Source organism: Acinonyx jubatus, chromosome A2 (genome assembly GCF_027475565.1).
Source record: "Acinonyx jubatus isolate Ajub_Pintada_27869175 chromosome A2, VMU_Ajub_asm_v1.0, whole genome shotgun sequence".
NCBI classification, from domain to species: domain Eukaryota; kingdom Metazoa; phylum Chordata; class Mammalia; order Carnivora; family Felidae; genus Acinonyx; species Acinonyx jubatus.
In genome coordinates, this window is record NC_069383.1 from 139,117,541 (window position 1) to 139,129,725 (window position 12,185).

General features: G+C 38.0%; 1 long non-coding RNA gene across 1 annotated transcript in view; it reads right to left on the reverse strand.

Annotated features, from left to right (window-relative positions):
• Nucleotides 1-649: 649 nt before the first annotated feature.
• Nucleotides 650-12,185, reverse strand: part of LOC106968861 (uncharacterized) — a 202,520-nt gene continuing 190,984 nt past the window's right edge. Inside the window, exon 9 of the long non-coding RNA XR_008297102.1 lies at nucleotides 650-878. This is a non-coding gene — a long non-coding RNA (uncharacterized LOC106968861). The remainder of the gene's footprint in view (nucleotides 879-12,185) is intronic.

A 12,185-nucleotide genomic window follows, 5' to 3' on the forward strand; every position in this document is an offset into this window, starting at 1 on the left:
GGAGCAGAGTGAACTCCAGGAGTCCTTGGGCCACACGAGGAGAGGTGGCTCCCCTGCTGGGAGGACATTTGGTAGAGGCTGTGCAGCAGCCCCACAGGCAAAGGCCCCAGTGGACTCTGGGGAACAACTACATTCACTGGTGCTAGAATAAGGCCGTTAAGGGTGAAGCCTGGTGCCAGATGTGTGTTGTGATTTTGCATAATCTCTAAAACACTGCTGCTATAGGATCATGCAAATTTTTTCTGGGGCATACTGGCACCCAGCCACAGTCTCTGGGCATCAGCAACAGCATGGTCCTGCGAATGTTCTTGGGTGCAGCCGGCACTGGCCATTGCTCAGTGAGACCCTCCTACAGAGGGGCAGAACAGGTCAAAGCCGTGGTCCCTCAGAAATAAGGGGTTGGGAAAAACAGCCACATCTGAGATAAAACTCAGTCAGGAAGGTGCTGCCTGACAACCTGATGGCTTGGTCATGGGCAGTGTAAAAGCAGGGAGTGGATGGAAGCCAGAGACTAAGGATGGGTGCACGATTGCTACTCGGGGAGAACAGAGTTCCGATACTAGAGACTGGGTAGCTGGGTGATGTCATTTTCACCCCTCCCGCATATATGCATACAAACTTACAAGCACCACAACAATCCACCCCAGTAAGCTAAGCAGCACCATCTAGTGGGGAACGAAGCCATTACACTAAGACCCGCCCACTGGACCAACCTCGCTCTTGAGGAACACCACAAGACTCTCACCTGCTTAGTTTACGTACTATAAAGTACTTCATACTTTGACTTCTAGGAGAAAAAGATGTAATTTCAATCGTGTTTCAGTCTCTTCGCTGGTCCATCTATTCAAATTTTTTTCTTTTATGTTTCTTTTCTTTTTCTTGAATACAAAAAGAAAAAATTTATTTTTATTTTCAATTTTTGTTAAAAATATTTTTCTTTAATTGTTCTACTACATTTTTGACTTTTCTGTAAATTTTTTAAACTCTATTTTACTTCCATCGTTTCATTTTACTCTATCTCATTGTATTCATTTTTCAAATTTTCAAGCATTTTCTTTTTTTCTTTTTCCTTTTATTTCTTTAATCTATAAGCCCCTTTCAACAACCAGACCAAAACATACCTAGGATCTAGCATCATTATTTGATTTGTGTGTGTGTGTATTGTTTTTAATTTTTAATTTTAATTTTTTTTATTTTAATTTTTTTACCTCATTAATTCTTTTTCTTCCTTCAAAATGATGAAACAAAGGACTTCACCCCAAAACAAAGAGCAGGAAGAAACGACAGCCAGGGACTTAACCAGCATAGATACAAGAAAGATGTATGAACCAGAATCTAGAATCGGGATAATAAGAATACTAGCTGGGGTCGAAAATAGATTAGAATCCCTTTCTGTGGAGATAAAAGAAGTAAAAGCTAGTTGGGATGAAATAAAAAATGCTATAACAGAGCTGCAATCTCAAATGGATGCCACCAGAACAACGATGGATGAGGCAGAACAGTGATCAGTGATAGGGGAGGAAAAACTATGGAGAATAAGGAAGCAGGAAAAAAGGACACTAAAGCAAAAGAGCATGATTTGAGAATTAGAGAAATCAGTAACTCATTAAAAAGGAACAACATCAGAATCATAGAAGTCCCAGAAGATGAAGAGAGAGAAAAAGGGGTAGAAGGGTTATGTGAGCAAATCAGAGTAGAAAACTTTCTTAATCTGGGGAAAGACACAGACATCACACTCCAGGAAGCACAGAGGACTCCCATTAGATTCAACAAAAGCCGACCATCACCAAGGCACACCATAGTCAAATTCACAAAATACTCAGGCAAGGAAAGAATCATGAAAGCAGTAAGGGGAAAAAAAAGTCCTAAACCTACAAGGGAAGACAGATCAGGTTTGCAGCAGACCTATCCACAGAAACTTGGCAGGCCAGAAAAGAGTGTCAGGATATATTCAATGTGCTGAATCAGAAAAATATGCAGCCAAGGACTCTTTATCCAGCAGGCTGTCATTCAAAATAGAAAGAGAGATAAAAAGTTTCCCAGATAAAAAAACTAAAGGAGTTTGTGACCATTAAACAAGCCCTGCAAGAAATTATAAGGGGGAGTCTCTAAGTGGAGAAAAGATGAAAAAAAAAAAAAAGACCAAAAGCAACAAAGACTAGAAAGGACTGAAGACCACCAGACACTCCAACTCCACAAGAAACATAATGGCAATAAATTAATATCTTTCAGTACTCACTCTAAACGTCAATGGACTAAATGCTCCAATCAAAAGACATAGGATTACAGAATGGATAAGAAAAAAAGATCCATCTATATACTCTTTACAAGAGACCCATTTTAGTCTTAAACACACCTTCAGATTGAAAGTAAGGGGATGGAGAACCATCTATCATACTAATGGTCAACAAAAGAAAGCCAGAGTAGCCACACTTATATCAGACAATCTATACTTTAAAATAAAGACTGCAACAAGAGATGAATAAGGGCATTTTATCATAATTAAAGGGTCTGCCCACCAAGAAGACCTAACAATTATAAACATTTATGCTCCAAATGTGAAAGCACCCAAATATACATATCAATTAATCACAAACATGAAGAAACCAGTTGATAATAATACCGTAATAGTAGGGGACTTCAACACCCCACTTACAACAATAGACAGATCTTCTAATCAGAAAATAAACAAGGAAACAATGGTTTTGCATGACACACTAGACCAGATGGACTTAACAGATATATTCAGAACCTTTCATCCTAAAGCAGCAGAATATACATTCTTCTCCAGTGCACATGGAACATTCTCCAGAATTGATCACATACTGGGACACAAATCAGTCTTCAACAAGTACAAAAAGATTGAGATCATACTTGCATATTTTCAGACCACAATGCTATGAAACTTGAAATCAACCACAAGAAAAAATTTGGAAAGGTAACAAATACTTGGAGACTAAAGAACATCCTATTAAAGAATGAATGGACTAACCAAGAAGTTAGAGGAAATTAAAAAGTACATGGAAGCCAATGAAAATAATAACACCACAACCCCAAACCTCTGGGATGCAGCAAAGGTGGTCATAAGAGGAAAGTATATAGCAATCCATGCCTTCCTAAAGAAGGAGGAAAGATCTCAGATACACAACGTAAACTTACGCCTTAAAGAGCTGGGAAAAGAACAGAAAATAAAACCCAAAACCAGCAGAAGACAGGAAATAATAAAGAATAGAGCAGAAATCAATGCTATTGAAACCAAAAAAAACCACAGTAGACCAGATCAATGAAACCAGAAGCTGGTTCTTCGAAAGAATTAACAAAATTGGCAAACCACTAGCCAGTTTGATCAAAAAGAAAAAGGAAAGGACCCAAATAAAAAAAATCAAGAATGGAACAGGAGAGATCACCACCAACACAGCAGAAATTAAAAAAAAAAAAATAGTAAGAGAATATTATGAGCAATTATACACCAATAAATGGGCAATCTGGAAGAAATGGAAAATTCCTAGAAACATATATACTACTAAAACTGAAACAGGAAGAAATAGAAAATTTGATCAGACCCATAATCAGTAAAGAAATAAAATTAGTAATAAAAAATATCCCCAAAAAACAAGAGTCCGGGGCTAGATGGCTTCCCAGGGGAATTCTAACAAACATTTATGGAAGAGTTAACACCTATTCTCTTGAAGCTGTTCCAAAAAATAGAAATGGAAGGAAAACTTCCAAATCGTTTCTAAGAACCCAGCATTACCTTGATTCCAAAACCAAAGACCCCACTAAAAAGGAGAACTATAGACCAATTTCCCTGATGCAAAACATGGATGCAAAAATCCTCAACAAGATATTAGCCAACCGGATCCAACAATACATTAAAAAAATTATTCACTACGACCAAGTGGGATTTATACCTGGGATGCAGGGCTAGTTCAATATCCACAAAACAATCAATGTGATTCATCGCAAACAAAAAAAGAAAGGACAAGGACCACATGATCCTCTCAATAGATGCAGAGAAAACATTTGACAAAATACAACATCCTTTCTTGATAAAAAAAAATTCAAGAAAGTAGGGATAGAAGGATCATACCTCGAGATCGTAAAAGCCATATGTGAAAGACTCAACACTAATATCCTCAATGGGGAAACTGAGAGCTTTCCCCCTAAGGTCAGGAACAAGACAGGTATGTCCACTCTCACCATTATTATTCAACATAGTATTGGAAGTTTTAGTCTCAGCAATCAGACAACGCAAAGAAACAAAAGGCATGCAAATCACACAGGAGGAGGTCAAACTTTCATTCTTCTCAGATGACGTGATACTCTATATGGAAAACCCAAAAGATTCCACAAAAAAAACTGCTAGAACTGATCCATGAATTCGGCAAAGTCTCAGGATATAAAATCAACGCAAAGAAATCTGCTACATTCCTATACACCAACAATGAAGAAACAGAAAGGGAAATCAAAGACTCAATCCCACTTACAATTGTACCAAAAACCATAAAATACCTAGGAATAAATCTAACCAAAGAGGTGAAAAAAAATCTATACACTGAAAACTATAGAAAGCTTATGAAAGAAATTGAAGAAGACACCAAAAAAATGGGAAAATATTCCATGCTCCTGAATAGGAAGAACAACTATTTTTAAAATGTCAATACTACCCAAAGCAATCTACATATTCAATGCAATACCTATCAAAATAACACCGCATTCTTCACAAAGTTAGAAGAAACAATCTTAAAATTTGTATGGAACCAGAAAAGACCCCGAATAGCCAGAGCAATCTTGAAAAAGAAAACCAAAGCAGGAGGCATCACAATCATGGACTTCAAGCTGTATTAAAAAGCTGTAATTATCAAGACAGTATGGTACTGGCACAAAAAGAAGTACTCATCAATGGAACACAAAAAAGAACCCAGAAATGGACCCACAAACGTATGGCCAACTAATCTTTGACAAAGCAGGAAAGAATATACAATGGATTAAAGACAGTCTCTTCAGCAACTGGTGGTGGGAAAACTGGACAGCAACATTCAGGAAAATGAACCTGGACTACTTTCTTACACCATACACAAAAATAAACTCAAAATGGATGAAAGACCTCAATGTAAGACAGGAAGCCATCAAAATCCTTGAGGAGAAAGCAGGCAAAAACCTCTTTGATCTTGGCTGCAGCAATTTCTTACTCAACACGTCTCCAGAGGCAAGGGAAAGAAAAGCAAAAATGAACTACTGGGACCTCATCAAAATAAAAAGCTTCTGCACAGCGAAGGAAACAATCAGCAAAACTAAAAGGCAACCGACAGAATGGGAGATGTTTGCAAACGACATAACAGATAAAGGGTTAATACCCAAAATCTATTAAGAACTTAACAAACCCAACACCCAAAAAAACAAATAATCCAGTGAAGAAATGGGCAAAAGACATGAATAGACACTTCTCCAAAGAAGACATCCAGATGGCCAACAGGCACATGAAACAATGTTCAACATCACTCATCATCAGGGAAATACAAATCAAAACCACAATAAGATACCACCTCACACCTGTCAGAATGGCTAACATTAACAACTCAGGCAACAACAGATGTTGGCGAGGATGCGGAGAAAGAGGATCTCTTTTGCACTGCTGGTGGGAATGCAAACTGGTGCAGCCACTCTGGAAAACAATATGGAGGTTCCTCAAAAAATTAAAAATAGAACTACCCTATGACCCAGCAATTGCACTACTAGGTATTTATCCAAGGGATACAAGTATGCTGTTTCGAAGGGGCATATGCACCCCAATGTTTATAGCAGCACTATCAACAATAGCTAAAATATGGAAAAAGCCCAAATGTCCACTGATGGATGAAAGGATAAAAATGTGACATATATATACAATGGAGTAATACTCGGTAATCAAAAAGAATGAAATCTTGTCATTTGCAACTAGGTAGATGGAACTAGAGGGTATTATGCTAAGCGAAATTAGTCAGAGAAAGACAAATATCATATGACTTCACTCATTAGAGGACTTTAAAACACAGAACAGATGAACCCAAGGGAAGGGAAGCAAAAATAATATAAAAACAGGGAGGAGACAAACATAAGAGACTCTTAAATATAGAGAACAGAGGGTTACTGAAGGGGTTGTGTGTGGGGGGGATGTGCTAAATGGTAAGGGGCATTAAGGAATCTACTCTTGAAATCATTGTTGCACTACATGCTAACTAACTTGGATGTAAATTTAAAAAACTTAAAAATGTTTTAAAAAAAGAACAATAAATAATATAATCCAAGTTGGTAAAACTGTTTGCTATTACAAAAAAAAGCATAATGAAAAAATAAACATGAAATTGTGATAATATTGAGAATAAAGCTATGATAAACAAATAAATTAATAAATTTAAAAAATAAAAGTATAAAAAAGATAATTAAAGTCACCTATAATTCTACCATCCAGAGATATATTTACATTTTAAAGTATGTGTGTATTAGAATGACACTCAGTATATGTAACCTGCATAAAAGCATTCCCAAATTAAAGGCTTACAATAATTTTATGATTGTTCACAAGTCTGTGGGTCAACTGGGTGATTCTGCAGGCAACTGGTGGGTCAGCTGTGAACAGGTTGGTTGGTTTACGGAGCCAAAGCTGTGATGTCTCTACTCCATGTTGTCTCTCATCCTTGAGGAGGCTAGCCCAAGCTTTCTCACATGGACATCTTAGGACAGCAAAAGCTTGAGAAGATTAACTGCAATATCCCCTGAAGCCCATAATGTCATCACTTCTGCCCCATTCTACTGGTCACAGAAAGCCGAAGGGTAGAAAAAGTGACTCCAACTCTTGACAGGAACAGCAGCCAATTCACATGGCAAAAATGCATGTATGCAAGGATAAGAGGAATCTGTGGCTATTATTATTATTATCATTATTACTTTATTACTATCTACAACACTATACTTGAAATTTTCTATTCATACTTTTATAAACTGTTATGCTTGGAAAATATAATCAAAACACTCCGGGTAAGTACTCTCTGTCCATAATCCTCTAAGAAAGACTGTTATTATGTCTCAGATAGATGAGTTCTTGTCTCAATATTGGGAATAGAGTTGGTTTTTTTCTAAGGAAAAAACTCCTTGCAGCTCTCTAGGCCAATTTTTTTGAATGAACAGGTCAATTAATTCATTTTTCTTTTCTCCTTCCCCAAACTGATGAGTTATTTAACTTTCCTGAGATAATACTATCTAAGAATCTCATAGAGGCACATGGTCACCACCTGCAGGGCTTTCTGATTCTCTGAACTGGATAACTGAGGGATGTAACTATAGAGACAGGGTCATTGGACCTCAAGATGACCTTTGTTGCCATATTCTGATTGAGCATTCATCTCAATGGTTTGTAAGTACCCTAAACTGTGGTACAAAGGTCACTAAGGCTTATTTCTGAGAGAAATGGTTTATCTCTGTCCTGCTTTGGGCAAAAACATCCCATGAGTTGAGGTTATTCACCCTGAATAAATTAAATCCCAGGGATACATAAAGGTTAAATGAAAAAGTCAGAATAAGGTGATCTAAGTAATTGGATCAGTTTGAGAAACACCTGGGAAGTGAGGGGAGAACGGTATCCCTTTCCTCAGCCATAATGTGGACTTCTATTGTCTGTGGACATAGCTATTAATCAAACAGGTTATTTTTAGAATATCCTAGAAATGAAAGTGCCCTTCTGGGTTGTTATTGCCCTCTCTTAGGTCAATGATACATGACAGACTTATCATGAAGTTTGTTGAGGAAAAAAAATCTACCATGTTCTTTTTGTCTTGAAGCACAGAAATTTCAACCAGGGTAAGAGCCATACTCCGTCACAAGTCCTTCAGCAACCTTCTTGATTGAATGCCTTATTTTGACAGCCTGCATTATGCCCATTTTGATGTGACATGGTCTAGTAGCCTGGTATTAAATGGCAATCGGAGAAAGAGGTGGTGGAGAAAAGTGATTACCAGTCTGCACCCTGGCAGGAACTGATCTGGTTTCAGGTTCCTGCTCAGCCACTTACCACTAGCTGTGTGGGCTTGAGTAAGTGAATTCACCCATTGAGCTTTGGTTTGCCAATTTGTGGCATGGCAATAGGTTGGACAGAGAAGTGACTGGGAGAACGCAAGCAAAGCCTTTGGCACAGTGTCTGGCACATGGCAAGTACTGAATAAATCTATAAGCCATGGTGGTTGTCAAAGAAGTAAGCCCACTTTAGTGCCATGGACTTCGGTCCCAGGGCTGTTAGTAGGACAGAAAACAACAGCAGTGGAGGCTTTTCTTCACCATAATGAGAGGGATGTGCTACACTCATTACAGGGATAGAGGACATGACATGACCCACACTGGAGCTACATGTGCGGAATAGCTAGGTGCACTGTAATGAGTTTAACCAAGTTGGTGGAGTGCTAAGCCCTGGTAACTATAGAAATTTATCATTCTCTCTGGATGCATATAATAAACTTGAAAATAGGGAAATTGAACAAACCCCAATACCACTTATTAAAATTCAGAAAAACAAACCAAATCTAGGTATTAGACCTCTGAGGAATCTAGTTAACATCAGAAGTTATTTTTCCTCATTTCTCAAAATATTCGCTTTCCCTCATAGGCAAAGGAATGTTGTGCTGGCTGCTACTAACCAAACAGAGGCTTCAGGCACTGACTTCAGCAGGCTCCCTCTCCTTCCCCAATCAACCATGAAGAAAAGATAGATTTCACTAATCACAGGGCAATTAATAACTCATATTTACTGAGACTCAAAACAATGTACTGAAAAGTAAACATGTTCTATGTAGTTTTGCAAAGGGCGCTGTTATTTTAGTGAATTCTAACTCATTTTCCCTCAGTTCATTCATCACATCTTATGCATATGTACAGTTCTAATCTGGGAATTTATTCAGTCGACTGTAACTATATCTCTCAGGTACTATTCTCCTGTGTTGCTCCTTGACTTTAAAATGATGGTATAGTATCTTCTAGGCCTAGACCCACCCTGGGGTTCCCAATTTGCATCCTGGTATCACAACAATGACATCTTTGGAGATTTGAACTGGTGTATGATGTTATGGTCCAGCTTGGCTAAATGATATTTTAACAAAATTTTTTAAAGAGAAAAAAGAGATTAAAATCATGAGTATAGTGTAAGGAGATTCCCAGCTTGCATGGAAATCCTACAGGATATGAAATACACAGCAGATGTCCAGTGGTTATGAGGAAGCCTTGGTGCAGGGAAACTTCACAGAAGAAAATTAGGGTACTAATGGTGAACTATTGTCTTCTGCAGCCAGTCATGAATGACAGCATTTGGGGGGCTTCACCATCAGACTGTAGTAGAGGCCACCTAAGCTGCCTCCTTACCAAACATGTAGTGGATTTCTTTCCATGGTACGTGCACATCTCTAGTTTTATAAAGTAAATCAATGGGGAAACGGGATTTACTTTATACAATGTACTTTACTGGTAGCTCCTTGGAACACATCTATTCCATAAAAGTAAAGGATAGCCGTCCTCTCCAAACTTCAAGAGAGATGTGGGTCAAACTCCGTGAGTTACAATACGGTCAGAAGGTTTAACACTCCTAGAAAACAATCTAGAGCCTTAATGATGACAAATACTCCAGCTCATTTCTCATAAATGCTGAGGCTGGAAATGCTGTCAGCCAGCGTGGCAACCCCTAGATGGGGTACAGAAGTAAGACTCATGGTACATGCTTCCAGCAAACATTTCATCAACGATGTCCAGCCTACTCAGCAAGCCATTTCTTTGCTCACTGATCTGTATCCTATTTGCCATGTAGACCCAGCAAAACAAACATTTTCAGTGACACGATTGCAAATGTTTCTGTCACATAGACCCATGGCAAACAATCTCCAGTTTGGATTTATTCTTGGCAGGCAGGGCTCTGCTCTAGAAGCCTATAAGGATTCCTCTTACTGTTCACATCTCAGAGGGTGTCTGTCCTGGAAAACACATGAGATTTCTACCATAGCAAAAACAGCAGCATGGGATCCTCCTGAGAACCAATGTCTCACCTAAAATATTCATGGTTCATATTCCCAAAGGCTGATAGAGCAGTTCCTCAACTAATGACATTTCCCCTGGTACACAATCAAAAACATGAGGTCCCAGGGATATGGTAAGAATGCTTCACTCTTCTGAATTGTTATTAATCTTCAGTATTTCACTGCTAGTGAGATATATCTTTTAATAAAAACATATGGAACCATGAAAAAATTATTCTAGCTCATTTTATGAACTGATCTGATCCTACTACTCATAAATTATGGATGGTTACATCCTGTGGCATTTTAGTTCTGCTCACTTTATAATTTAGTCTGACATTTGGATAGCCCAGGCCCTTCTGCATTAAAGTACTGTTGAATCACTTAATTATAACCATTATATCTTTGGGGGAAAATGTGTACCTGTAATGACTTGCCACTGTTAAGTGGTCAATCGAAGACAGTGAAAGTAAGTTTTTGATACAAAGAAAGAAGAGTTACCCTAGTTAAAAAGAATGGTCTAAAGTTAAATACTTTGGGTGGCAAATTATAGAAACCTATTCAGAATGCTTTGAGCACAATAATGGTAACTAATCGGGAGTATCCAGTGTGTGTCCTTGAACCCAGAAGCAGCAAGCCAGCCAGGCTTGGGGAACTAAAGTCCAGAATCTATAAGCCAGTGGGAACCAAAGTAATGAGACTCATCATCTCTCAGTTTCTCTTTCTCTCCTTGGATCATGTGATTTCTCATCTTACATGAGATCCTTACTCTGCATCTGCTTTATTTATCTGTTTCCTTGCCAATCAGTATTTTTAATTTCCCCACTTACAGCATGGAAATGGTTGTTGCAACTCCATGGCTTCAGTACGACCCAGCTCCAGAGAGACAACTGATCCCAAATTCCAAGAGAACCTGACTGAGCCAGATTGGTCCAAGTGTTTACCCTTGCCCTAATCGACTGCGGCTGTTTCATCAATGAAATGTATAAAGCTCAAGCCCAGTTAATCATGAACCTTTTGGGGTTACCACAGAAAAATATCTATGTTTAAGGATGAAGCATGAGGCCTGTATAGTTAGTGAATGAAGTGGTAGAATTTTGAGGTTGGAAAAGCTATTAGAAATTATATGGATACTATAATTTATAAATTATATGGATTTATATATTTATAAATTATATATATATAATATATATATAATATATATTTATATATAGTATATTTATAAATTATATGGATTTATATATTTATAAATTATATAAATTATATGGATACTATAAAACTATGGATACTCCCACTGATACAGAAATCTACTAACAGCTCAGCTCTCTGGTGGGAAGCCACCTGAGTGTTCTCAGCCCGAATACTTTTTATGATTGAGTGCCGACTTTTAGCAGAGGCTCATTCTACTAGCAGGCAGATTTCATCTTCAGCCAAGTCTTACTTACATTGAACAGAAATTACCCTAATATCTCTCCATATGCTCAGGTCTGCTCCTTGAAACTCACAAAAGAGTTCAATTCTAGCTTCCCTATAGCAAATACCTAAAGATGGCTGTTCTGTCATAGGTCCTTGTCTCCAAGGATGACATTTCCACACTCCCCCAAGCATTCCTTTAGATGATATCATCCTCACAGCTCTTCTCTCCATGTTCTCTGGTTTGCCAAGGACCCTCGATGTATGAATATAATCATATAAAATTTGTAGAACATCCAAGAGTATGTTGCCTAATTCTCACTCTTACTAAGTCTCACCTAGATGCAATATTTCTATTAACATGGCCAAAAACCTGTGTGAGCCCTCTCAACAACACACTTTGGTGTAGAATTAAAGAGTCCAGATCTTCTGGGCTCAACATGCTGTCTCCTCCCTTTACTAGCTTAATGGCTTTAGGCAAATAATCTCTTCATGACTCAGTTTCCTTACCTGTAAAGGGAGAATATGCACAGTGCCTACTCCAAGCAGTTGTAAGAATTGTATAATAATATGTGTAAAGAGCTGAAAATAGCACTTGACACATGGTAATTGCTCAATCAATGTCAGTCATTAGTTTGGAATCAACTAAATACCATTGTCCTTTATGTGACTTTTTAAAGTGGTTCAATTTCATCATGAATGTCTTGATCATTTGTTCAGTCTACAGTACCTTTTTGTGTCCTG